We start from the raw sequence: 25,548 nt of genomic DNA, 5'->3' as shown, positions 1-25,548 counted from the left end.
CACCTTTTACTGCTTTCTCTATAGTTTTAGATGTTCTTTGTAATCCTTGCTTTTCTGGTTTAACTCATCCTGTTTAAAAAAAAAAAAAAAGCTTGTTTACCACCTCAGATACCAGTCCCAGTAATCTCTCCTTTGTCTATCTCCACAAGCTGTTATTTTCAGAAACAAGCCACACCTCTGCACTAGCCGCATTTTTCAGATCCCCCAGGTTTCTAAAAGAATCCCTCTGGACTCCAGGAATCTTGGAGAAAACAAAAACAGAACTGATTGAGTGTAAAGTGCAACCCTGAGGGCCCAGCTCACCAACACTGCTATCCTGAAGCCACTGTCCCAGGCCCACAGTGTGCTGAGAGTCATGGTTTCATGGGCAGAAGGAGAAACGCCAGCTAATTGGTTCTGCCCACAGTGATCGACCACAGAACACCCGGTAAGACAGATATGATAAAAAAGCAGCGGAAGACCAGGTGAGAAGACAGCTGCGGTGGTAAGTGGTGCTCGGATGTGACAAGCAGTGGTGAGGAGTGATGAGCAGCAGATCTGCAGTGGAGAAGTCGATGATGAAGTGACTGAAGGTATCTGTGGTCTGCAAGTGCGCGCGCTCTCTTTCTCTCTCTTGCTCTCATTCTGCAATAACCCATGGAAACAAGGAAGATTCTGGGGAAAGCAGCAGCTTCCTGTTCTGCCCTGAGGGCATGAAACTGCTGCTGCCAGGGCAAGTCAGCTGTGTGGAGCACCTGGGCAGCGTCTGTGACCTGACTGCCTTTGCAATTATCTGCCAGAGGCTACAACCTAAGTGCCTACAGGGACCAAGCAGGTCATGTGAATGTGCAAAGGGATAGGGATCACGACAAATGGAAGGGCATACACGTCATCCAAAGGCATTCAAGTACATATCTGAAGATCCACATAGCCTAAACAAGACATGTGCTTGGGACAAACATGGCCCACAGGCACCCTGCATGTAATCTCTGGCTCCACGGGTGTGTGTGTGCAGCATATCATGAAGACTGATGATGGGAATGATGACCTCGAACTGCCGACATGTTGGTTAAGCTCTTTCAGACTACCAAGACTAACGTGATCTGGTGGGGCTATTGAGACTAAGAGCTCTGGAGAGGTAAGCTGGTTGACATGGCTTCACCAGCCATAGAGCCTGCTCAGTGATCAGTCAGGAACAACAACAGCTCCTGTGGCTACACAGGGCTCTAGAAGATCAACCAGGGAGGGCTCTGTCCATCTTACTGGTCCCTTATTAGCAGCTAGGGCTCCCCTGGTGGTTCAGATGGCAAAGAATCTGCCTGCAAGGCAGGAGACCTGAGTTCAATCCCCGTGTTGGGAAGATCCCCTGGAGAAGGGAATGGCAACCCCCTCCAGGATTCTTACCTGGAGAAGCCCATGGACAGAGGTGCCTGGTGGGCTACAGTTTGTGGGATCACAAAGAGTCAGACACGACTGAGCGACTAACACTTCCAGTGGCTTCCTGCCTTGCAGGCTATGCCATAGTTGGGATTCTCCTGTTGTTACCCTGTAACACTTCAGCTTTTATCTACCTCTTGTTTTCTGCTTTTCCTGACTTATATTGCTTCATGGGGGCTAAAATGTTTCAGTCGTGTCTGACTCTTTGTGACCCTATCGACTGTCACCCACCAAGCTCCTCTGTCCATGGGATTCTCCAGATAAGAATATTGGAGTAGGTTGCCATGCCCTCTTCATATTGCTTTATCACAACTGTTTATTCATGACTTGTCTTCAAAAAACCCACTCACCTCCACCAGCCAACTTCCCCTTAACTCCTTTTTGGCCTGGACTGTGCGACCCACACAAGCCGCAAGTCAGGCTGAGAAATGAGGTACTTAGCTCTCCATGTAGATTGACGGCCTCCTGCTTCTTCTGCATAGGGATTTTCTCATATTATGTGTGCACTTATGCATTAGTTCAATGCCCCATAGGTGTCTCAGGCAGGGAGTGTGAAATAAAAAAGCACAGAAAAATGTGTAGGTCTGAATACCACTTCCATCTTCTAGTGATTCTGTAATCTAAAAACAATTAACCTTACTGAATGTCATTCTCCTGCCAAGGTAAAAGGGGGTACTAAATACCTCCTTTGCAGAGCTGTTTTTTGGATTAGATATGATAATGTTTTGATATTTCCTAGTCCTGAAGAGATCTCCCCAAATAGTTGCTATTTTATTGTGGTATGCTGTCTTCTGTTTGATGAGCTCATGGTAGGTGGACACATAGTAGAAGAGAAGAGAGCTTTTGAAGGTCAAGGACAAGGACAGAGGCCCTAAAGTCATGCCATTGGGACCAGACCCATCCTCCACCTCTTACTAACTGTAACCTTGGAGGACTTACTTGGCCTCTCTGAGCTTCAGTTTCCCTATCTGTAAACTAAAGACAGATAGAACATATAGAACAAAATAATAGAACATATCTCCTAGGGTGCATTTGGAAGAAAAAAGAGAGTATACCTATACGGGCACATGCCAGGCACAAAGCGTGCACATGATAAGTATTGCCTATTATTAATATTGATTGCTTGTTTTTTTTCCCTTGGCCCAGAACTAAAATTTATTGAACCAGAAGAGTGAGTGCCTTGCTGTTGAAACTTTAAAACCAATCGCCTAAAATACACCCATTCTTATAACTGGAAGCAGATCAAGAGTAAGTTGTTGGTATAAGGTGTTCTGCCCTGGATTCAAGCAGTAAAAGGGTCCATCGTCTGTAGAGAATTTTTTAAATAATTTATTAAAAACCCAAGTAAAATTAAAAATTATAAAAAATAAAAAATTGTTACCAAGTGCCAACATTTCTAAACAATAGAAGTGATAAAGTAGCTTCCTCCTTCCATCTTATTTGCTAAATTCTAAAGGACGGCTGCAATTCATTTTAGGATAGCACCCTTTTGTTAGTTATCTTTTAATAAACATTGTATTCTACTAGAGAACTCCCCGTTAGACAATCGGCCTCTGACACTCCAGACTCAGGTGCTAACAGTTTCTCATCCTTTCAGTTTGTCTCCAACCCCTGCAGCTCTTCATACTCCTGAGTGAAAACAGCAGACTCAGAATGAAGCAGGAGAGCTCAGGGCTTGTAAAGACAATGAAATGAAACTGCAGTTCTGTGTGACTTCCGGTAACTCGTCTTCGTATTCTTAGCTTAGTTACAACAGCTAACAGAGGGTGAACTGTGAGGTGTGATGTTTTTGCTTGGCAGAGGCAAATTTTAGCTCATACATGATATATTTTACACAGATGGATGATCTTTTAAAACTAAATCACTCTTTTAAGAAAAAATGAAATCACTCTTTTAAAATTAAAGAACAAATTCAGGGGATTGAACTAATTTCTGATTACTCCAGAATTCATGCTGAAAATAATTTTGTGATGTAGAAGAGGATGTTAAAAGTGATTTTCTCTGGTTAGATTATGTTATGCTGCCCGGGTGCTGCTCTTAGCAAAGATGGGAGAAGGCAAAGGAAAGTGCGCGAACTACCTTAGTTCATTGATCCTAAAATGTGTGTCTTTATTCACAGTTTAACCTATCTGAAATCAGAATGGGTCTCTCAATTACCATTGGTTGAGCAGCAGTCATGGTGTATTGTTGCCACTGACGCCTGTGCATCAAACCTAGCAACAGCTTGGAAGAAATTCCTGGTGACAATAATGGAGCACTTTTAAAGAAACGCTCTAAGAGAACAACCTTGATGGAGCAAACTGCTGGGGGGAGGGCAGAAGAGAAGGATACTGAAAATTAGGAGCAACATAGATGAGTCAAACTATGACTAGGACATTTCAGAAATACCTGAACCAATTCATTTCACTATTTTCAATATGAATGCCTAAAAGTGATAGAAGATAAACGTTGAAGTATAAAGATGCTCTTTTGATGAACAGAAAAATTTTCAATAAAAAAAAAAAAGGACAACAATTGTTCTGTTAACTGTAAAAAAGTGCACAACCTAAAAGTTAGCCTTCATGAAGATGATAGCTCAGGATAGCATCTCTCAGATAGCTCTGAGGAATTGTTCCAAAGAGATAAGGAAGAGCCAGGGTACATAGGAGTTTTTGTTGGGGGCGGGGGGGGAAAACAACCAAAAACGAAACCAGGTAGTCAAACATCCAAAGATTACTGCTAATCATAAAAATAACCAGACATCTCAAGTTAATTTTAGTGCTTTTCTATGTATGGGAAGATGCAAGAGTCTGGGCTTGTGATTATTCCTTGGATATGCACTGTAACTATCTAGGGTGAGTATCCTGTCTTTCTGTGTCCTGAATCCCCTCAGGGTGCACTGCAGGGAACAGCTGCTGTGACTCATGGCAGCACCATCCTATGTTCACCGAAATGGCAGGCATCGTTCTTTGTCCACATCTCCACAGCGAAAAAGGATTCCCTGGTGGCTCAGGTGGTAAAGAATCTGCCTGCAATGTGGGAGACCAAGGTTCAATCCCTAGGTTGGGAAGATCACCTGCAGAAGGGCATGGCAACCCACTCCAGTGTTCCTGCCTGGAGAATTTCGTGGACAGAAGAGCCTGGTGGGCTACAGTCCATGGGGTCGCAGAGTCGGACACGACCGAGCAACTAACACTTTCACTTTTTTTCCTTTCCAAAGCAAATACATTCGATACGCCACTCACTGTGTAGGAACAGAAGGGACCTTAGAGAATCAAGCCCAAGGCCCTCGCTTTACAACTGTCCTGAGGGACTTTATCCAGGTCACACAGACAGCAGGCAAGGAGAGCTAAATGGAAGTTCCCTAGCTATGGCAGAGCTTGTTTTTCCATTGTCCGTACTCAAGTTATCTAAAATGTTACTACAGTATTAGTGCTTCAAAAACTATGGTAAACAACCATTTTTTTTTTTTTTTTTACAATTTGCAGTCAGATGCTAATACACAGCTCAGGCCACTTGTTGTTCATTGTATGAGTTCGTGTCAACCAAAAGGCCTCCCCCTGCTCAGCAAGACAAGTGCCAAACACTTGACTCTAGCAGTTGTGTTAAGTTGCCACAACGGTTTCTAAACCAGTGAGTTATTGGACCAACTTTAAGTAGCTCTGTGGCATGTCACAATCAGTCTATAAAAAGATGGGTGATCAGGAAAACATCCCTGGTTATTTCTATAAGCAAAGACTTAACCTTTGGGTATCCTTGTCTTTGTTAAATTACTGAAAACATTCTAAGAGAGTTAAGAGTCCAGGCATGAGCCACTGTCACTACCAGCTCTGTTGCCTTGGGCCAGTGCCAAAACCTCTCTAATCGTGATTTTCCTTATCCATAGAATGACGGAACATTAGTACCCAACTCGGAGGGGTCATCAGAGGTATATGTGTAAACACCAGGGGATCTGCCAAACACCAGGCTCGCATAAGCATGAACTATTATTAGTATTGTTAAGTGAAAGTGTTAGTTGTTCAGTTGCGTCTGACTCTTTGCGACTCCATGGACTGTAGCCCACCAGGCTCCTCTGTCCATGGGTTTCTCCAGGCCAGAATGTTGAACTGGGTAGCTGTTCCCTTCTCCAGGGGATCTTCCCAATCCGGGGATCAAACCCATGTCTCCTGCATTTCAGGCAGATTCTTTACTGTCTGAGCCACCAGGGAAGCCCATCACTAGTATTCAGTTCAGTTCAGTTCAGTTGCTCAGTCGTGTCCGACTCTTTGCGACCCCATGAATCACAGCATGCCAGGCCTCCTTGTCCATCACCAACTCCCGGAGTTTACTCAAACTCATGTCCATTGAGTCGGTGATGCCATTCAGCCATCTCATCCTCTGTCGCCCCCTTCTCCTCCTGCCCTCAATCTTTACCAGCATCAGGGTCTTTTCCAATGAGTCAGCTCTTTGCATCAGGTAGCCAAAGTACTGGAGTTTCAGCTTCAGCATCAGTCCTTCCAGTGAACACCCAGGACTGATCTCCTTTAGGATGGACTGGTTGGATCTCCTTGCAGTCCAAGGGACTCTCGACAGTCTTCTCCAACACCATAGTTCAAAAGCATCAATTTTTTGGCACTCAGCTTTCTTCACAGTCCAACTCTCACATCCATACATGACCACTGGAAAAACCATAGCCTTGACCAGATGGACCTTTGTTGGCAAAGTAATATCTCTGCTTTTTAATATGCTATCTAGGTTGGTCATAACTTTCCTTCCAAGGAGTAAGCGTCTTTTAATTTCATGGCTGCAGTCACCATCCACAGTGATTTTGGAGTCCAAAAAAATGAAGTCTGACACTGTTTCCACTCTCCCCATCTATTTCCCATGAGGTGATGGGACCAGATGCCATGATCTTAGTTTTCTGAATGTTGAGCTGTAAGCCAACTTTTTCACTCTCCTCTTTCACTTTCATCAAGAGGCTTTTTAGTTCCTCTTCACTCTCTGCCATAAGGGTGGTGTCATCTGCATATCTGAGGTTATTGATATTTCTCCCGGCAATCTTGATTCCAGCTTGTGCTTCTTCCAGCCCAGCGTTTCTCATGATGTACTCTGCATGTAAGTTAAATAAGCAGGGTGACAATATATAGCCTTGACGTACTCCTTTTCCTATTTGTAACCAGTCTGTTGTTTCATGTCCAGTTCTAACTGTTGCTTCCTGACCTGCATATAGGTTTCTCAAGAGACTATTACCTAAAAACTGTGTTCACTTCTTGGGTGTCAAGCCAATAGATATAGTCAAACCAAGACTTGAAGAAGGAAGGGTTATTATTTATGTGCAACAAGTAAGAAGAACACTGGGGATCTTTCCCAAAGCAGTGTCTCCCAGAACACCAAAACTGGGTAAGATTTATGTTAAGAGTGGCTGTTGTTCTGTTGCTCAGTCGTGTCCAAGTCTTTGTGACCCCATTTCTAGCCTGCCAGGCTCTTCTGCCCATGGGATTTTCCAGGCAAGAATACTAGAGTGGATTGCCATGCCCTCCTCCAGTGGATCTTCCAGTGCCAGGGTTTGAACCTGCATCTCCTGCATTGGCAGGCGGATCCTTTACCGCTGAGTCACCAGGGAAAGCCCTATATTAAGGGCACATGCCTGTTCATGAAGGGACTTGAGCAGAGGAGAATTCAGCACAGAAGTGGGGCAAAGGTCAACAGAGTCTAGGCTTTAGTTAATTGAAGCTAGGCAGGTCAATATCATCACTCTATCCTGTATCTGGTGGGGCCTTAGCTCTGGCAGCTCTCAAAGATGTATTATTATGTGTGTCCCTTGAGGAGGAACTAGGACTCTGCTTATCACCGCACTATTGTTTGACTACCTTTTTTTCTCTTGGTACATTTCTTTGTTCTTTGAAGATCATTAATCACTGAGACCTGTTCAAGGGCAAGCATGGTGGCCAGGCTTAGATCACAAAATGGCTTAGGCCAAAATGGCTCCTCTTATGTCAAGAAATCCATTCCTGGTTCTTTTTCTCCCAGGGTGCCCTAACTTAACTGCTTGCATTATTAACCCTTCCCTCCTTTTCAGGTTGGGGGATGAGGGTTATGGGTCATGCTGTAGTTACCACTGAGGCAGCACAGGGCACAGAGCCCTGAGGCAGGGGTCGGGGCTGTGCTCTGCCTCTGCTCTTTGATGCCAGGGATGAGTCCCCAGGCTGCACCTGTGTTCAGCAAGCAGTAGTGAGCACCGCCCTGGGCCAGGCCGTATGCTGGGTGCTGATTGAGAGATGGTGTCGGCCTTGAGCTCTCTCACGTTATACAGTAGGCAGGCCTGCTGACAACACACAGTAGGTGCCATCACAGAGGCCGGAACCCTGGGCAGCTCCCCTGGGAGGACAGAAGCCTCTCTAGGCTGTGGGTTTTGAGCACATGGAGTGAGTATGAGTTAGAACCTTCCCCTCCTTTGCCTCCCTCGAGGAGACATTTTGACCTAAAGACACTCCTCACTCCCTCCCAGTGTGATCTGAGTGATAAATCTGGGAGAACAACTGGGTGTTGGGTGCTCTGCTTTAGCTGCCCCCTCATCTTGCCTCTTGGGAGCCTCTGTGGGTGGGAAGTGAGCCCTCTGCCAGCAAATGGTTGGTCTGATTTGGGTTTTAGTTCACAGATGCTCTTGGTCCTCCCACTGAGCCATTCTCTGACTGAATCTTTATCAGATAAACATGGGGTACCATTTGCTGATACTCTGATTAATTTCTCAGTAAGTTTGGAATTTGGTCAAGATGGAGGGTGCTATATCTTGCCCCCTGGGGGATCCCAGTTAAAGATTATACATCATTAGAGGGGCAGCAAGCTCATTGCTGTGGATCCATGATTATGTCGACAGTGCTGCATCTCTGTCTGACATGCATAATGGTCGCTCAATAATTTTGCTTAAACCAATGAACAGTTTCAGGAGACTGAGCAAAGGGAAACAGGAAAAGCTTCAGAGAAGAGGAGATGTTTTATTCAAGCTTCAGAGGATAAGAAATCTGCCAACAAATGAAGGCAAAAATAGGCACTCAAGCCACGAAGGATGGAACATGTTTTGTGACAAGTTACATGTCTCCATCTTTCCGAGAACCATTTTTTCTAATCTGAATGAGGATAAGAAAACTGCCCTTGCCTCCCTCATGGGGTCCTTCAGAGTGTCATAGGACTTACTGAAGGCAGAAATGTTTTGAAAACTGTAAAGTGTTGTACACATCTTTATATAATATTCAGTGGCCAGCATAAACATTAACTGTCAGCAGAGAGGGTCAGAACAAAAGATTTTTTTTCAAGTTGGTGAATTCTTTTAATCTTTTATAAACCAAACTCTCCCAGAAAGGTTTTCATTAATGTCCAATGCCCACAGTTGAACCACTAAGCCTCTTGGCTCTTACTAAAATACTGATAAAAACACAATCTGGCTTGCCTCTATGGATATGTTAAAAATGACATTTTCAGAGAGAACAATAGAAAAACCAACAGTGTTGTCAGTTTGATATTCCTTGCTAGGATATTTTCATGCTGCCCAAGTCTATGTGCAAACAATACATTCAGAAACCGAATGAGTGCTTTATGAATTTCTTTCTTCTGCCCAATTTGCATAGAGAGGAGGCCTGTAGAAAATGTAATGGCAATCAAATTTCAATGGTAATGAAACAATGAGGCGGTTTTGACTGTCGATAGGTGTTGAAATAATCATGAAAGCAGCAGCTGGCCCCTTTCTTTCTCTTGTCCAATTAGAAGCTGTTTTCTCTGCAAGGAATACTCAATGGTAATCATACCTTGATCCTCCTTGTGTCAAAAGTCTGTCTGGAAGACTGACTTATCATCCAACGCCATTTACAGAAACAGCACATTAATTTTTCTGTCTCAGTAGGACACCACCTCAGAGAAAGGTTGCAAGTTTTGAGCAGAAATCTTACTTCCTCCCTGGTGGGTAGGGGAGGACTGTGTCTTCTAGGGACTGGAGAGAATTGTGCCAGCCAAGCTAAGTACGTGGCAGAGCCAGCTGCTGGCAGCAAACAAAAGGTCTCGGTGGGACTTGTGAGAAAAAAAGTGTGCATTAGGGTAAAGGGGTTCAGAATATATCCATGTATCAGTGGCTCTGGGAAGAGAGAAGCTCTGTAAATAATCTACTTGCAGACAGCTTAATGCTTTGAACATAGTAACAGCCCACGTGTAGAAACCACCGGAGAGGGCAGACAGCAAATTTCACTCCCAGAGATACAGTTTGCTTTCGCGGCAAATGAAGGTTCTGGCAGCCTAGGGAGGAAGAGGGAAGAGAAGCAGAAGGACTTTGAAACACAGCCGTAGCCTTCCTCCTGCCTCTGGGGCGCCACAGAGAAGGAACTCTGTTACAGAAAGGATCCTAGTATGAACTACAGCCAGTGGTTTTTTTTTTTTTTTCAGACTTAGGACAGTTGCCCAATGGCTGATAGACTTCAGAGTCTATAGTGCTCCCTGGCCTCCTCCTGTACGGGCCACATGATGCTAGGTCTTCTGGGGCTCAGAAGAATCGTTACTATGATCCTAGCATCTGTGGAGTGTTGTATGCTTCCAAAGTGTTTTTCACTTAACATACTGTGATTTTTTTTTTTTTTTGCTAATAATCATGAGGGTCAAGAAAGGATGTGGAGTTTATTTCTCTGGAAGAGGAGTAAAAGAATAAGACCTCATGATAATTTTGTTGTTGTTCAGTTGCCAAGTCACGTCCAACTCTTTGTGACCCCATGGACTGCAGCATGCCAGGCTTCCCTGTCCCTCACTCTCTCCCAGAGTTTGCCCAAGTTCATGTCCATTGATTCATGTCCATCCAACTCTCTCACCTTCTTCTCCTTCTGCCTTCAGTCTTTCCCAGCACTAGGGTCTTTTCCAATGAGTCAGTTGTTCACATCAGGTGGCCAAAGTACTGAAGCTTCAGCCATAATAATGATAGTTGAAGCATATTGAGCATTTACCAGACTTATTTTCTGAATTGTCACATTTAATTCTCATAAGCCCCTTATAAAGGAGGTGCTATTATCACCTCCAATTTGCAGTTTAGAAAACAGAGGCTCAGAGAGATGAAGTGAATTGCCCAGGTCATACCACTAGTATGTGTCAGAGCTGAGCCTCCAAGCTAGCTGGGAAGAACCTGCCGGCTTCTGAGTCCCCCAGGCTCTGCTGCCTGGGTCCCCTCTATTTTGACACTTAGTCCTGTTACTCCCCTGGAGAGACATATTCAACAAGCACTGAGCGCCCACTGTGTGTCAAGAGCAGCTCTGGACACTGCGGGTTCACGCTTTCATTCAGCAAGTATTTCCTGAGCGTTCATTATGGGCCAGGCACTGTTTTGTGCAGGGAGTACATCAGCAAACAAATCTCTCTGTAGCGTAGATTCTACTGGGTGGACCAGACAATCAACAAGGTACATTTAGGAAATAGCATATAAGAAAGTGATGAGTTTAATGGAAAAAAGGGATCATAGGGCTCAGTAAAGAGGACCAGCAGTGTTTGAGTGGGAATAAGGAGACAGAGTCCACTTGTACACAAGGTAGTCAGGGGAGGTCTTATTGAGAAGGTTACATTCGAATATGTACATGTATTGAAGGAAGCAGGGAAGTAACGGTGCCTTTACATGGGGAAGAGCATTCCAGGCAGAGGGAACAGGCAACACGTGGTGTGTTAAAGACCAGTGAGTGCCGTTGATGGCATGGCAGATATATCACAGTGTGAAAGGGAGCCTGGTCATGGTGGGCCTCGTAGACCACTGTACAGACTTGTCTTTCATTGGAGTGAAATGGAGGGCCCTGCCAGGCTCTGAGCAGAGGAGCAGCCTGTTCTGACTTCTTTTTTTAAAGGACCCCCCTGGCTACTGTTTTGAGAATGTGTTCTAGGAGGTCAAGGGCGGAGGAAGAAAGGCTGGTCAGGAGGCTACTTCAGTGATCCAGATAAGAGATGAGGGTTTCAATTTTGACTCCAACTTTGATGGTGAAAAGAGATTGGATTCTGCGTGAATTTTAAACATGGAGCCACACTGCAGGCCTACCCAACCATTAGACCGATTGAGACCTGGTGAAAAGAAAACTTCTTTATAAAAGAACAGAACATAGGAACTTGTGAACGCTGATTACAAAAACTGAGAAATAGTGCCAGCTAGGAATAAACTATACATATAATGACCCAACAGAAAGCACACAACTGGAAAACATAATAAAGTCTTTGTTTTTACTCTTTATATCACTGAATTCAGTGTAGTCATGCAAATAAGTGAGCCTTACTAGCAAAGCCATATCATTTATAACTTTATCCTCGTGACTGCACTGGGAGCACAGTCCATAGAAAAACAGTATTGTTGGAACCATTGCTTCTTTGTTTTCCAAGCTGAACTCTTAACTATTTTAATCCATCAGGAAATGCAAATAGAAGGAGAAAAAGGAAGCAAAAGAATGCATGTATTATTTAACTGTTCCTGATCCCTATGACTATGGACATCTTGTGATTATGAGAATTGAAAGAAGATTGGGTTTTTCTTTTCCTACAGTTTCCATACAAGGTACTGATTCAGAAAACAGAGGTGACAAGATGGATCAGATCCACATCCTGTCTCAAGAGGGGACAATGAGTTGTGCACAGTGAGGAGGGCAATTATCATCTGGGCTGGTGTATTTATCTTCCCTAAATATAGCAAAGAAGTGTTTTGCTTTTAAGATGGGTTGGATCATCATCTGATCTTTTTTCACGGATGAGTGTAGGAGGGAGATAAACATCAACAATATTTACCAATTGACTTCTGTGTGCTGGCACTATGCTGTCTTATATTCACCTTTGTATACCCAGCTTACAGTCTGAATTCTGCCTGCTATGGTTTATTATTGAGATGCACCCCATCTTGAATGCTTCTAGCTGGATGAAGAGCTTGCTTTCTGCTCAGTTATATGCTTAATCATTTTATGTTATTTATTTATTAAAAATTTTTATTGAAGAGCAGTTGATCGACAATGTTGTGTTCGTTTTAGGTGTACAAAGTGATTTAGTTATACATTCACATATACCTATTTTTTTTTCAGATTCTTTTTCTTTATAGTCTATTGTTTCTGTTGTTGGTGGTTAGTCACTAAGTCTTATCCAATTCTTTTGAGACCCCATTGACTGTACCCCCACCAAGCTGCTTTGTCCGTGGGATTTCCCAGCAAAAATACTGAAGTGGGTTGCCATTTCCTTCTCCAGGGAGTCTTCCTGACCCAGGAATCAAACCTACATCTCCTCCTGGCAAGTGGATTCTTTACCACTGAGCCCTCTGGGAAGCTCATTTATAGGTTATTACAAACCTATGAAGTTTAGTTTCCTGTGCTATATAGTAGGTTCTTGTTTCTCTATTTTACATGCAGTATTGTATATGTTAATTGCAAACTTCTAATTTATCCCCCATATCATCTTATATTAAAGAGACATTAATCTCAATGGAGTTTACTCTTAAAAGTGGACTCTGATGCTGAATTCAATTCTGAGCATCAGAAGCTAGGCTGGAAGATCTATACCCTCCTGCTTGTCAAGTGATAAACTGTGCAGCCAATATCAGACTGCAGGTTAAGAAAGCATGATCCAGGTGTCCCGTAAGGAGACAACGATGGATAAGTGTCTAAGCTTATTCTCTTCAAAATATGTTTAAAAAACTCAAGACACTCTTTTTAATCAAGATGACTATTTCTGGAATTTCTAGGCCCTGAAAGACTAGAAAATGAAACAAGGAAGCAGCAGCAGCATTTTTTTCTGAGAATTAATTAGAAGTAACAAAATTTCAATAAGGAGCCACTGTTAGAAATCATCTTATACATCTTTGAGGAAAATCTCAGAGAAGATCACCCCCATGGTTGGGCAGAGCCTCAAACCTCAAGTTTCTCACTTAAGGCAAAAGGGTCATTTATTCTTGCACTGAAATTTGATGACACGCAAAGGTGAGATAAGAAGAAAGGGATGGCTTCCCTGGTGGCTCAAGGGTAAAGAATCTGCCTGCCAATGCAGGGGACACAGGTTCGATCCCTGGACCAGGAAGATCCCACGTCCCGCCTGTGTGTCACAACTATTGAGCCCACGAACTACAACTCCTGGAGCCTGAGCACACCTAGGCTCTGTGCCCTGCAACAAGAGGAACCACGGCAATGAGAAGCCCAAGCATTACAACTGGAGAGTAGCCCCTGCTCACTGCAACGGGCAAAAGGCCTGCATGTAGCAATGAAGACCCAGTACAGCATAAATAAAATAAACAAATGAATAAATCTTAAAAAAAATTTTTTTTAAAAGAATAAAGGGAAAACTTGGCAAACTCCCTGTCCAAGAATAAAAATGTGAGGCTAAAAACTAAGGCTTCCTTATTTTTTAACCATCTCAAAAAGAAGTCAGACATTCCAGACCAAGGACTACCACTGTAGGAACTTTGGATATATAGTCAAATTTCTCACATTTTTAAAAAAACAGTTTGCATTCAGGATCAATGATTATGAGATCTTTGTCCTTTTCTACAGCCTTGTTTGAGAAATCCCTAGGGATTCAATAGGTGGAAACACAGACTAAGGTAAGAGCTAGGCTGGATTTGGGGAAACAGAGTGCCATGTGTTTAAAAATATAGCCAAAATTCACATTGGAGCTAGAAGATAAATTTAGCATGTGAGAAAGACTGAGGGAGGCAGGGATGATAGTTGGACCTCTTAGGGGTCATCTTAAAGAATATTAGAATAATTTTTTCTTTTGGTTTCAAAATCTCCCCTTCATAATGTTCAGATCATGGATCTTTATAAGTGTGTCTGAATCTAAAAAGATTGCTTCATGGCAAGGAATCCTTCCTCCCGGACCCTGGTTGCCATGGAAACAGCACTTGCTCATGTGTCAGAAGCTCACATGCACACAACACATACACACACAGCAGATTAATATATTCTCGGGGAAATGCCTTTTATGTGATCTCCTTCTGGTGTTCTGTATACTTCTTAAAAAACACATTCAGAGCCAAAATTTTACTAATTCCTACCATCCAATTGTTAACTATCGTGTCCTTTGTTTTGATGTTTAAAAATTCTGATCTTAGGTTTTTCTTCAACATAATCTCTCCTGGAAGTGAAATAATCTATTATTCACCCCTTCACCTACCTCTAACTTTTCTCTCCCCCTGTTTATGAACAGACTATGGACTTGAATACATTTAGTTTAACTAAAAAGAAACCTATTTCAGATTCTGTTCAATTTCTTCGATGAATATAATGATGCATTTCAAGTATTTCATTTCCTTAAATATTCTTTATTCCAAGTATTAGTTTTTTAAAAAATATTTATTTATTTATTTTATTTTTTGGCTGTGATGGGTCCTCTTTGCTGTACTGGGGCTTTGCTTAGTTGTGGTGAATGGAAGCTACTCTTCGTTGCAGTCAGTTTCTGTGGTGGCTTCTCGCTGCAGAATACCAACTCTAGGTGTATGGGTTTCTGTAGTTGCCACATGTGAATTCAGCAGTTTGTGGTTTGCGGGCTCTAGAGCACTGGCTCAGTAGTTGTGGTACACAGGGCTTAGTTGCTCTGTGGCATGTGGGATCCTCTGGGACCAAGGATTGAACCAGTATCCCCTGCATTTCAAGGGGGATTCTTAACCACTGGACATCTAGGAAAGTCCCAAATGCTAGTTTTAGCTGGCAAAACAGCGATTCTTTGGAAGGATGCTGATGAATCACAAGTTCATGTGAATATAGGACTATGGTTATCTGGTTTAGTGTTTCATCTATATAAATTTGAAAAGAAGTCAAAGGAAAATCTGATACAGGGAAGTAATTTACTTCACCTGTATTTCTTGAGCACCTACTATCTGACTGTATCTGACTCAATTCCCGTGACAGCTAATTCTGATTACGTAGAGAAGCTCATGACCTACCATGGAGAGTGCGTACAGCAGGGTGCATGAGCGTCGGAAACAGACCTTGATTTCACCACTAGTTGGGAGCTTCACTTCAACTGAATTGAGCCCTATAATTGTAACCTGTAAAATGAACAACTTGAACTCAACACTCACCCTGGCCCCTCCAGTCCCATGATGCCATGAATGTAATCAGCTTCAGAGCCAGACCAATTGGAGGCATATTGTTGATGAAACAGCCTTAGACCTCAGTCCAGGTGGTGACTCAGTCATGACATTGGATAAGGTATGACACCCGTCAATCTTCCCATCCCTTGTGGTGCCCACAGCTACCCAATGTGTCTGCCCATGGGCTGAGATAGAGCTTCTACTCAAGTGTCCCTTTCAGATCATTCTTTCTTCTCCTGCATCAACTCTGATTGTCCTTTGTCACGCCCCCACTGAGGCTCGCCAACCTGCTACACTTGCTCTTACCAAGTTATCCAGTGTCTTTGTTTGTACTCAAGGCAATGTCCTTTAGTTGTAAAGTTATTTTTTGGAGCTATTAGACCCTGGTAAAGTCTCCAGTTCACTTCCCACAACTCTCCCTCTCACATGCTTTGCTTCAGCCTCAAGGACAATTCCTGAAACTCGCCAAGCTCTTGATTACCCTGGACCTTGGCCCGAAGCTGTGGCCAGTGCTGCCTAGAGGAGTTGTCCCTCTCCACTCAGCTGTTAACTCCTTCCCACCCTTCAATCTCAGCCTCCCTAACTGAGCCCTGGCTCTGCTCCTTTCCTTCTTACATCTTGCTACCAGATACAACAATTTCATAACCATCTAATGTCTGTCTTCTCCAGGAGATGACAAATACCATGAGGGCATTGCACCGCTGGACACCCAGTGCCTGGCCCATCCAGGGGTTCAGTTAGTAACTCTCAAGTAAGTGCATGGATGAACAAATGAATGACAGCACCATCTTGACCCAAAGAAGAGACAAATGGTGGGAATTTCAGGCCCTGGCACATGCTGAGTAGGGAGAGACACCTTTAAAAAATTTTTTATTGAAGTATGGTTGATTTGCAATGTTGTGTTAATTTATACTATGCAGCAAAATGATTCAGTTATGCATATATATTCTTTTTCGTTATGGCTTATCATAGGATATTGAATACAGTTCCCTATGCTATGCAGTAGGGCCTTGTTTATCCATCCTGTATATAATTGCATATGCTAATCCCAAACTCCTAGTCCTTCCCTCCCTTCCCGTGCCCCCCACCCCGACCTCTTGGCAACCACAAGTCTGTGGGAGAAACACTTTTAACCCATAAAACTTGTCTCTCTTTGCGTTGTTGTATGGCAGAAACCAACACAACATTGTAAAAAAAAATTTTTTTTAATAAATAGAAAAAACACACCGGTGAATTCTTTCCACAAAAAAGGAAAAATAATACTTGTCTTTCATCTCTATCTGCAGTGCTCACCTAGATCTTGAAGGACAGACACCAGCAGCAGAAAACATCGTTACCCCCAAATGGTCTGTAACTATTTGTCAATAGTAATGCTTTAACTCATGATGAAAGCTTTCTCTATATACATCCAAAGCATTTTACTTTGTGTTTGGGCAAACATGTTGGTGACCACAGCCTTTAGAATATGAAGCACAGTGTTAGAGACATTAGACTGAGATAGAAAAGCTGAGAAACTTGCTGCCGCCTCACAGTGAGCCTTTAGCAGAATGAGGACCAGAGTCTGACTTCTGTAGGTCAAATCCCTTTGCCTCTCTGGGCCTGTTTTCTTTCTCTGTAGATGATTTACTCTCTTCCTCCCACTTTACTGCTCAGTGAATCCTGAAACTCCTTAATTTAAATGCAACATTTCTGACATCAATAATGCACAAATCCCTCAAATTAAAAAAAAAAAAAGAGTATAGACGTATGTCAAACATTTAATTGAAAAAAAAACATTTGACACTCAAATTTTTTTTTAGATTTGTGATATTTGAGATTTATCAGATTTTAAACATTTGCTATATTCTCTAAAGAAATATTCATGTTTATATCTTAAAAAAAAAAACACATTTAAACTTTTCTTTAAATAACTGGCTTATAGAGTACACATAATCTTGGAAATAAAAAAAGCATTAGTGTCATTTTTGCTGTCCAGACTGGCGCTGGCAGTCAGTTGCCCTACTGATTCTATTTGTGTGCCTGCAGAATAGAGGTGAGGTGACTGCTGTGTTGCTCTCAGATCTTTGTATATCAGTTCCAGCTTTAAAATATGATTTTGCATCCTGTTTTCACCACTGAATCAATGTGAATTAGAAAAATTATTTAATCTTTTATTTATAGTTTTGTGTTTGCTTGATTTTTTTCATATGTGAAATGGAAAGAGTACCTTTTTCTACTCATGTCCTGAGGAATTTGGCAAAGGCTGTTGCAATTAGTGGCTGTGGCCGTGCCGGTTCCATGGGGAAGCTTGACCACACGGCGGGTCATACGCTGATATAGGCTTGCCAGGGATTTGTGGCATCTCTGTTGCTGGGTCCCAAGGAAGGTTTCTGGAGGGAGATGCTGATTAATGGAGTTCTGTGACCTGAGAAGACAGATTCTGTGTTGCTTCTAGAACAGTGGGTTCCCCAAGAACCAATTCCAATTGGGTCTTTCCATCAATGAGAAAAAAAGGATAAATGTGGTGTGTGCGCATTTGAAGTCAATGTGTGAATGTGCGTATTGTTGCCAATGTTCTTTCCTCTGAGATAATGTTCTTCCTATCTTTGGGAGTTAAACTGGTGTATTTAACATCCAAAAAAGGTAGTCGTCCATAAGATTCCAAAATCTGCTTAGAAACACTGAGCTGAAGGACAACCTTGCTATTATTTCCTAGATCTTTTGTGACCTGGTTTTGTCAGTCAATGATTAACTTCCTTTGGCTAGCAGAGATAATCTAAGCTTTGGAAATTTACCCAGCTTCTTAAGTGGAAGGATATTAACATTTACTGGGTGTATACTGTGTGCCAGGAACTGCATTTGGTGCTTTCATATCCATTACTGCATTAAATCTCCTTAGTAACTCTGTGAAGTTGGAAGTATTATGCCAATTTAAAATGGGAAAAATCTGAAATTCAGAAGACAAGTCACTTGATCAAGGTCCTGAGTTGTTAACCAGCAAAGTCTAAATTTGAACTCAGTTTTTCTGAGCCCAAAGTCCGAGGTCTTCTAAGGTTACTAGCTTATTTCCCAAAATAAAACCACAGGACACATATTTTAATCTGGGTTATACTTTTGATGTCAACTGAAGACCATCTGGGGACTGGCCTTTTAATTCTGTGTTGTGCTAAGTCGCTTCAGTCATGTCAGACTCTGTGTGACCCCATGGACTGCAGCCCACCAGCCTCCTCTGTCCATCGGATCCTCTAGGCAAGAAGACTAGAGTGGATTGCCATACCCTCCTCCAGGGGATCTACCCAACCCAGGGATCAAATCCAGGTCTCTTGAGTTATAGGCAGATTCTTACTGTCTGAGCCACCAGAGGAGGCCCTGGCATTTTAATCCTGATACCTAAAAAGAAAGCATTCTACTTCTAGTAGATACAGGGACACATATACTCACTGTTAACAGAGGAAATCCAGAGTTGACCAGAACTGGTTAATCCATGACACCAGGGCCTCTTCTTGTCTGTGGAGTGTGTAAAGGACTCTGAAGAGGTTCCAAGGCCAGGGACCAAGTGAGACCAAATTGCTTAAGACACACTGTGGTTCTGAGGAACTTTCAGAGCTGGGTATAAAATATTCTGGATTATCTCTTCTTCTGTATAACCTATCCTTGCTTTCCCCTCTGTCCATAAGAATAATCCATATTGACTAAACTTCATGACACAAAAACAAATGGTTAATTTGCCCTCCAAGGCCACAACCAGCAATTGGCCTTGTGTTCAGTGACACACAGGCTAGAGTTTGTTTCTATGTCTGATACCTTGTCTTATCTGCGATTAACTTCTACTGTGATGGTGACAAAGAAAGGCTAATGTTCTGAATTTTCAAGACTTTATTGTTAAGAAATCAGTTCAAGAGAAGGCTAAGTCTTTAGGCAGAATGACTAAAAGTCTCTAAGCCCCAGGTTTGCAAACTTTAGTTAAACAGGTAACATGCAGGCCCTCCTGTCTGTAGGTTCCCATTCAGTAGGTCTAGGGTTGTGGCCTGGAATCAGTGTTTTAACAAACAAACCAGGGACCTAAGTGCAGCAAAGGATTCAAGGAATCCTTTGGGAAATAGTTATAAGACACATTTCATTCAAAGAAGATATAATCGTTCACTTACTCAATGGAGGTTTTTCTTTTATTGCTGTTTCTTTCCATCAATAAAGGACAGTGCTTTTGTACCATAGTGCTGAGAGGGAAGTGCATAAACTTCCAAATAACAGCTCATTTTCTGGGTATGTTTCAGTATGAAAAATGGGCCAAAGAGAAAAACCCTTAGCTGTGGAGAATTCTAGAGGATTGGGGTATGTGTGTGGGGGTGATAACCCAGTAATGCTAAAGATCCCAGAAAGGACGATGTCACGCATACCCTTCAGAAGGACAAGGAATATACTAGGCCCATCAGCATGAAGGCCATAAATCTGGAGAGGGCAGTCACAGTAATTCAAGTCACTTGGAATTTCCAGACAGTTCTGTTTTTATTGAGTGTACAAGTCAGCATCTCTTTTAAATGCTGCCTGAAAATACCAGCGCTCTGGCTGCCTGCCATGCTTCTCCACGGTAACTGGCACCACGGCAGGGCTGTCTTCCTGGTTGTTTGTGGGCAGGGGGCCATTCTGGTTGATGTGCACCTGAGCTGAACCAGTTGTTAAATACACTGAATGTCTTCCCCAGCTCTGCCAGTGCCTTGTGGGTAAGTTGTGACCATGGAGAGTCACAAAGAGTGAAGGGCATAAAGGGTGCCTTGAGAAAGGGGAGCTGGAATCTGAGGCTCCTGGCAGAAAAGCAGGAAATATAGCTAAAAATACTTAGTATGCTGTCCCCAGTGAATTGGAGAAACTAGGCCAGAGATGGCCAAGTTTCTGTAGGAGAATTAAAGCTGAAGGACAGGTAGTGGCTCCCTGCCCTGAAATAGATTCGGAGACCTGTCTTGGCAGTGATCATCTACAATCATTGATTACTGATGTCTGCCAAGGGCTCAGGAAGGGGTATGTGTGTGAGGCATGCTCGTTACCTGTGCTCTAGTGGACATGGGGCTGACCTTTTGCTGATCTCTCCTTTCAGGAAAACACACCAGCTTATTCTTTCTCCCCATGAATATACATGGCCATCTTATTCAAGCTGCTTGAATAAGAGATTTACAGTAGTTTAGGCAGAATCTCTCAGAGATATCTGGGCTAATGAGCAGTAAATGCCAGTCAACATATGTCTCTGAAAACTATGAACAGGGGGCTCCCTTCAAGCTGGCTTTCCCTGTGTAGTCACTTATTCTCTTTGCGACAGATGTCCAGTATGTCAGGTTCCCCCAGGCTCTAGAACCAACTGTCACCCTCAGATCCCCTGGAGTGCATCATGACTGTGGTAGGATTTATATCTGTCACTGGGATTCACACAGAAGACATGGTGGATTATTATGAATTGTGACTGTGAAGTCACGGGTACTTTCAGTCATAACTGAGGTCCCTGGAAACACCTGCCCCACCTGATGGTGTTGATGTTCCCAGTTGTGATCTGCTGGATGGGTGGGAAATGGCATAGCGGGTGTTCACCTTGCTTCCTTATCGCTCCACTGCCTGGCTTTTCGCCATTTTTTAAAATGAAAAATCAGGTTTCCTTAAATATTAAATAATCTTGACTTCAGGGACACTCTCTTTCTAGAAGGTATATTGTCATTCAAAAATACCAACCTTTGATAATGTAACCAAATTTTCTACCAAGATTTTGCTTTGCAGTTTGACCTTACAGTCTTATGTTTTGGGCCTGTAGGGAGTTGATATAAGGGTGGTACTGGGTTGTACTAGTCAGGGTTTGCTGGAGGAACAAAACCAGTAGGATATATAGAGATATATATAAGAGGAGGGGCTTCTTTGGTGCTAGTGGCAAAACCAGTAGGATATATAGAGATATATATAAGAGGAGGGGCTTCTTTGGTGCTAGTGGCAAAGAACCCGTCTGCCAATACAGGAGGTGTGGGTTCGATCCCTGGGTCAGGAAGATCCCCTGGAGAAGGAAATGGCAACCCACTCCAGTATTCTTGCCTGGAGAATCCCATGGACAGAGGAGCCTGGCAGGCTACAGTCCATGGGGTCGCAAAGAGTCAGACACAACTGAAGTAACTTAGCATGTACGTATGCACATGTAAGAGGAGGTGTGTTATGGAAATTTGCTCATGTGAATAAGCAGGTTGAGAAATGTCACAGTCTGATCTGCTGTCTACAGACTGAGAACCAGGGAAGCTGGTAGGGTAATTCAGTCTGAATCCAAAGGCTACAGAGCCAGGAGCCCTGGACATCTAAGGGAGGGAAGAGATGGCTGTCCCAGCCCAAGGAAAGAAAGTGATTTCCCCCTTCCTCCAGCTTCTTGTCTTATTCAGTTCCTCAACGGATTTGGTGACACCCACCTGCCTTGGTGAGGGCAATCTTCTTTACACAGTCTACTGATTCAAATGCTAATCTCTTCTTTACACAGTCTACTGATTCAAATGCTAATTTCTTCCAGAAATAATATTTTACCAGCTATCAGGGCATTCCTTAGCCCAGTCAAGTTGACACATAAAATTAACCATCACATGAGTGGAGAGCACAGAGCCTTAAAAAATCATTAAGATTTAGAGAAATAATGGCATTTTTTCAGGTTTAAAAGGAGTAGTTAGTGATTTGGTTGTTAATGCTAATCATAGAAAAATGCCTTCGAAGAATCCTCTGGGGAAATACAGAGTAACCTACAGTAGGGTGTGGGGAAGATTCTTTGAGACTCTATGGACTGTAGCCCACCAGACTCCTCTGTCCTTGGGATTCTCCAGGCAAGAATACTGGAGTGGGTAGCCATTCCCTTTATCCAGAGGATCTTCCTGACTCAGCGATCAAACCAAGGTCTCCCATATTGCAGGCAGATTCTTTACAATGAAACTTCCTCCTATATTGACATTTCTAAGCCACGAAGAACTTTCATGTATATACTGACAAATCACGAAAAAGAAAATAGAAATGGTACAGACACATTTGAAAAAATGCTCAAGGCTTTATCCCAGTTGGGGAGAGAAGAGTCATTGGCAGTAATGATCTCACAGCCACGTAGGGTAGAGCTTCAACTATAAAAATGGGCAGGATTTTCCTTGATATCAGTGGTACCCGTCTGTTTTCCTGTGCAAACTGATACAATCCTGACCAACTGCTCAGAATTCATACCCATGCAATTCACAGGCACCACTAGCAGAACATTTCTTTTTTTAAAAATATTTATTTATTTATTTTACTTGGAGGATAATTACTTTACAGTACTGTGATGCAGAGCATTTCTTTTTTTTTTTTAAATTTTTTTTTTTTAGAGCATTTCTTTATAACAAGGTAGTTAACCTGTGAATTTCAAGACTGGGTCATGCTCTCTAGTCATCACTTGGTTCAAAATGTGAGCTGCTAAAACTGCAATAGCAAACTGGGATGGATTTATGAGTTTGCCATTGAAGACAGCCAATTTTATAAGGAAGGCCATGTGACCCTGAAAAGTGCTCTAGTTTGAGAAAGTGATGGCTTTGAGGAGGAGCATGAACCATCTGATAACTCTTGAAGAAAAAGAGATAAATCCATCTTTTCCCAGGTCTCCTTCTCTGGAAACAAAACTCTACTTACATACATGGTCACCTTAGCATCAGAGTCAGATTCATGAACTATGGAATGAGAGGTTATGAAAATCTATGATGGAACCTTTTCTCTTTTTAAAAATTTTCTGTTTTCCATCCAACAACAGTGTGTAGAGAGACTATTATACAGATGTTGTTATTTTTTCCCCCTATATTTATATCTTGAGGCAGAATAGTCTACCTGCAGCTACATGGAAAAAAATCTGGGCTATTAGAGTGCAAAAGTGTTTTATGTACATTTTGAAAGGAAAATGTGTCAAGAGTATGGTTTTTAAATTTCTCTGGGCTTCATTTTAAAACTTAAAAAAAATCCAGTTATTTCACTTGATTTGCTGAGTTCACAGAAGAGATCTGAATTTGTGACCAGTGCGGAAGGTTCAGTGTTATTCTTTTCTATGTAACTCAAGCATGAAAGTGAAAGTGAAAGTTGCTCAGTCCTGTCTGACTCTTTGCGACCCCATGGACTGTATAGTCCATGGAATTCTCCAGGCCAGAATACTGGAATGGGTAGCCTTTCCCTTCCCTAGGGGATCTTCCCAATCCAAGGATCAAACCCGGGTCTCCCGCATTGCAGGTGGATTCTTTACCAGCTGAGCCACCAAGGAAGCCCAACTTAAGCATAGTAATATAAATAAAGTAATAGTTGGGAGAAAAGAAGAAATATTCAACTTCATAAATGAAAGAGATGCAGATTGAAGTAAGACTTTACCGTTTTCAAACCATCAAAACAACAATGATTTTTCAACAATTTAACAATTCATGGCTGGTTAGGATGTGATATATACATATATAAACTATATTACATCCATCATTAAGAAGATAAGTGATATGGACATCCTGGACATCTTTTAGCAGTACACTTCAAGACACTTGAAACATTTCATCCACTGACAGTGTAATTTCATTTTTAGGGAAATATTTTTCTTAGGGAAACAAAGCTTTATAACAAAAGATGTTTGTTTTGTCATTACTTAAAATAGCAAAGAAAGAAGGAAGGAAAAAAGGAAGGAAGAACAGAGGGAAGGAGGGATGGGGGGAAGAAAAGAAAGTTTCTACGAATAGCTTAAATGCTGAATGAGGTAATGATTCAGTAGATTATGATGTATCTATGAAGTGATCTGGCTTCCCAGGTGAAGAGATGGTAAAGAATCTGCCTGCCAACACAAGAGACATGGGTTCAATCTAGGGGTCTGGAAGATCACCTGGAGAAGAGAATGGCCACTCCTCCCAGTATTCTTGCCTGGAGAATCCCATGGACAGAGGAACCTGGCAGGCTAGAGTCTATGGGGTCTCAAAAGAGTTGGACACAACTTAGTGACTAAACAACAAATACAAAACTATTATAGGCCTTAAAATGCCAGGCATTCCTACAGTTCCCTTCTATGGGTCTTTTAGTCAGTGACCTTTCCGGCTGGCCCAGGGGTAGAAACCTGACCAAGGGAAGCCAGTTTATTTACAGGATGATCAGCAGGGGAGACAGTGATTCACTGAAACCATGCAGAGCTTTCCTTGGCACAGGCTGAACCTGAAGCTTGGGGAGAGAAAAGCACTTGGAGACAGAGAGGTGAAGATGAGTAGGATCTCCATCATGGTGGTGACTGAAACAGGGTACCAGTTTTCTCTTGTGATATTCATAAGCCATCCCCAAATGCAGTGCCTTCAGTTCAGTTCAGTTCAGTCGCTCAGTCGTGTCCAACTCTTTGAGACCCCATGGACCACAGCACGCCAGGTCTCCCTGTCCATCACCAACTCCCGGAGTTTACTCAAACTCATGATCACTGAGTTGGTGATGCCACCCAACTATCTCATCAAGTGTCATTCCCTTCTCCTCCTACCTTCAATCTTTCCCAGCATCAGGGCCTTTTCTAATGAGTCTAATGCTCTTCGCATCAGGTGGCCAAAGTATTGGAGTTTCAGCTTCAACATCAGTCCTTCCAATGAGCACTCAGGACTGATCTCCTTTAGGATGGACTGGTTGGATCTCCTTGCAGTCCAAGACACTCTCAAGAGTCTTCTCCAACACCACAGTTCAGAAGCATCAATTCTTTGGTGCTCAGTTTTCTTTATAGTACAACTTTTACATCCATACATGGCCACTGGAAAAACTATATCCTTGACTAGACGGACCTTTGTTGGCAAAGTAATGTCTCTGCTTTTCAATATGTTGTCTTGGTTGGTCATAACTTTTCTTCCAAGGAGTAAGCGTCTTTTAATTTCATGGCTGCAGTCACCATCTGTGGTGATTTTGGAGTCCCCCAAAATAAAGCCAGCCACTGTTTCCACTGTTTCCCCATCTATTTGCCATGAAATGATGGGACCGGATGCCATGATGTTAGTTTTCTGAATGTTGAGCTTTAAGCCAACTTTTTCACTCTCCTCTTTCACTTTCATCAAGAGGCTCTTTAGTTTTTCACTTTCTGCCAAAAGGGTGGTGTCATCTGCATATCTGAGGTTATTGATATT

The 25,548-nt window shown here is 42.6% G+C and overlaps 1 long non-coding RNA gene and 1 pseudogene across 1 annotated transcript; both read left to right on the top strand.

Moving 5' to 3' along the window:
* The first annotated feature begins 219 nt into the window (after positions 1-219).
* Positions 220-16,785, top strand: LOC122674052. The gene is made up of 3 exons (XR_006334878.1): positions 220-572; positions 16,109-16,190; positions 16,726-16,785. It is a non-coding gene; the product is annotated as an uncharacterized LOC122674052 (long non-coding RNA).
* A 5,759-nt stretch (positions 16,786-22,544) lies between these two features.
* On the top strand, positions 22,545-23,080 carry LOC122673741 (annotated as a pseudogene).
* The last annotated feature ends 2,468 nt before the right edge of the window (positions 23,081-25,548 follow it).

Source organism: Cervus elaphus, chromosome 18 (assembly GCF_910594005.1).
Source record: "Cervus elaphus chromosome 18, mCerEla1.1, whole genome shotgun sequence".
Classification (NCBI taxonomy): Eukaryota; Metazoa; Chordata; class Mammalia; order Artiodactyla; family Cervidae; genus Cervus; species Cervus elaphus.
Note: the sequence above shows the minus strand (reverse complement) of the source record. Positions and strands in the feature narration are given on the sequence as shown.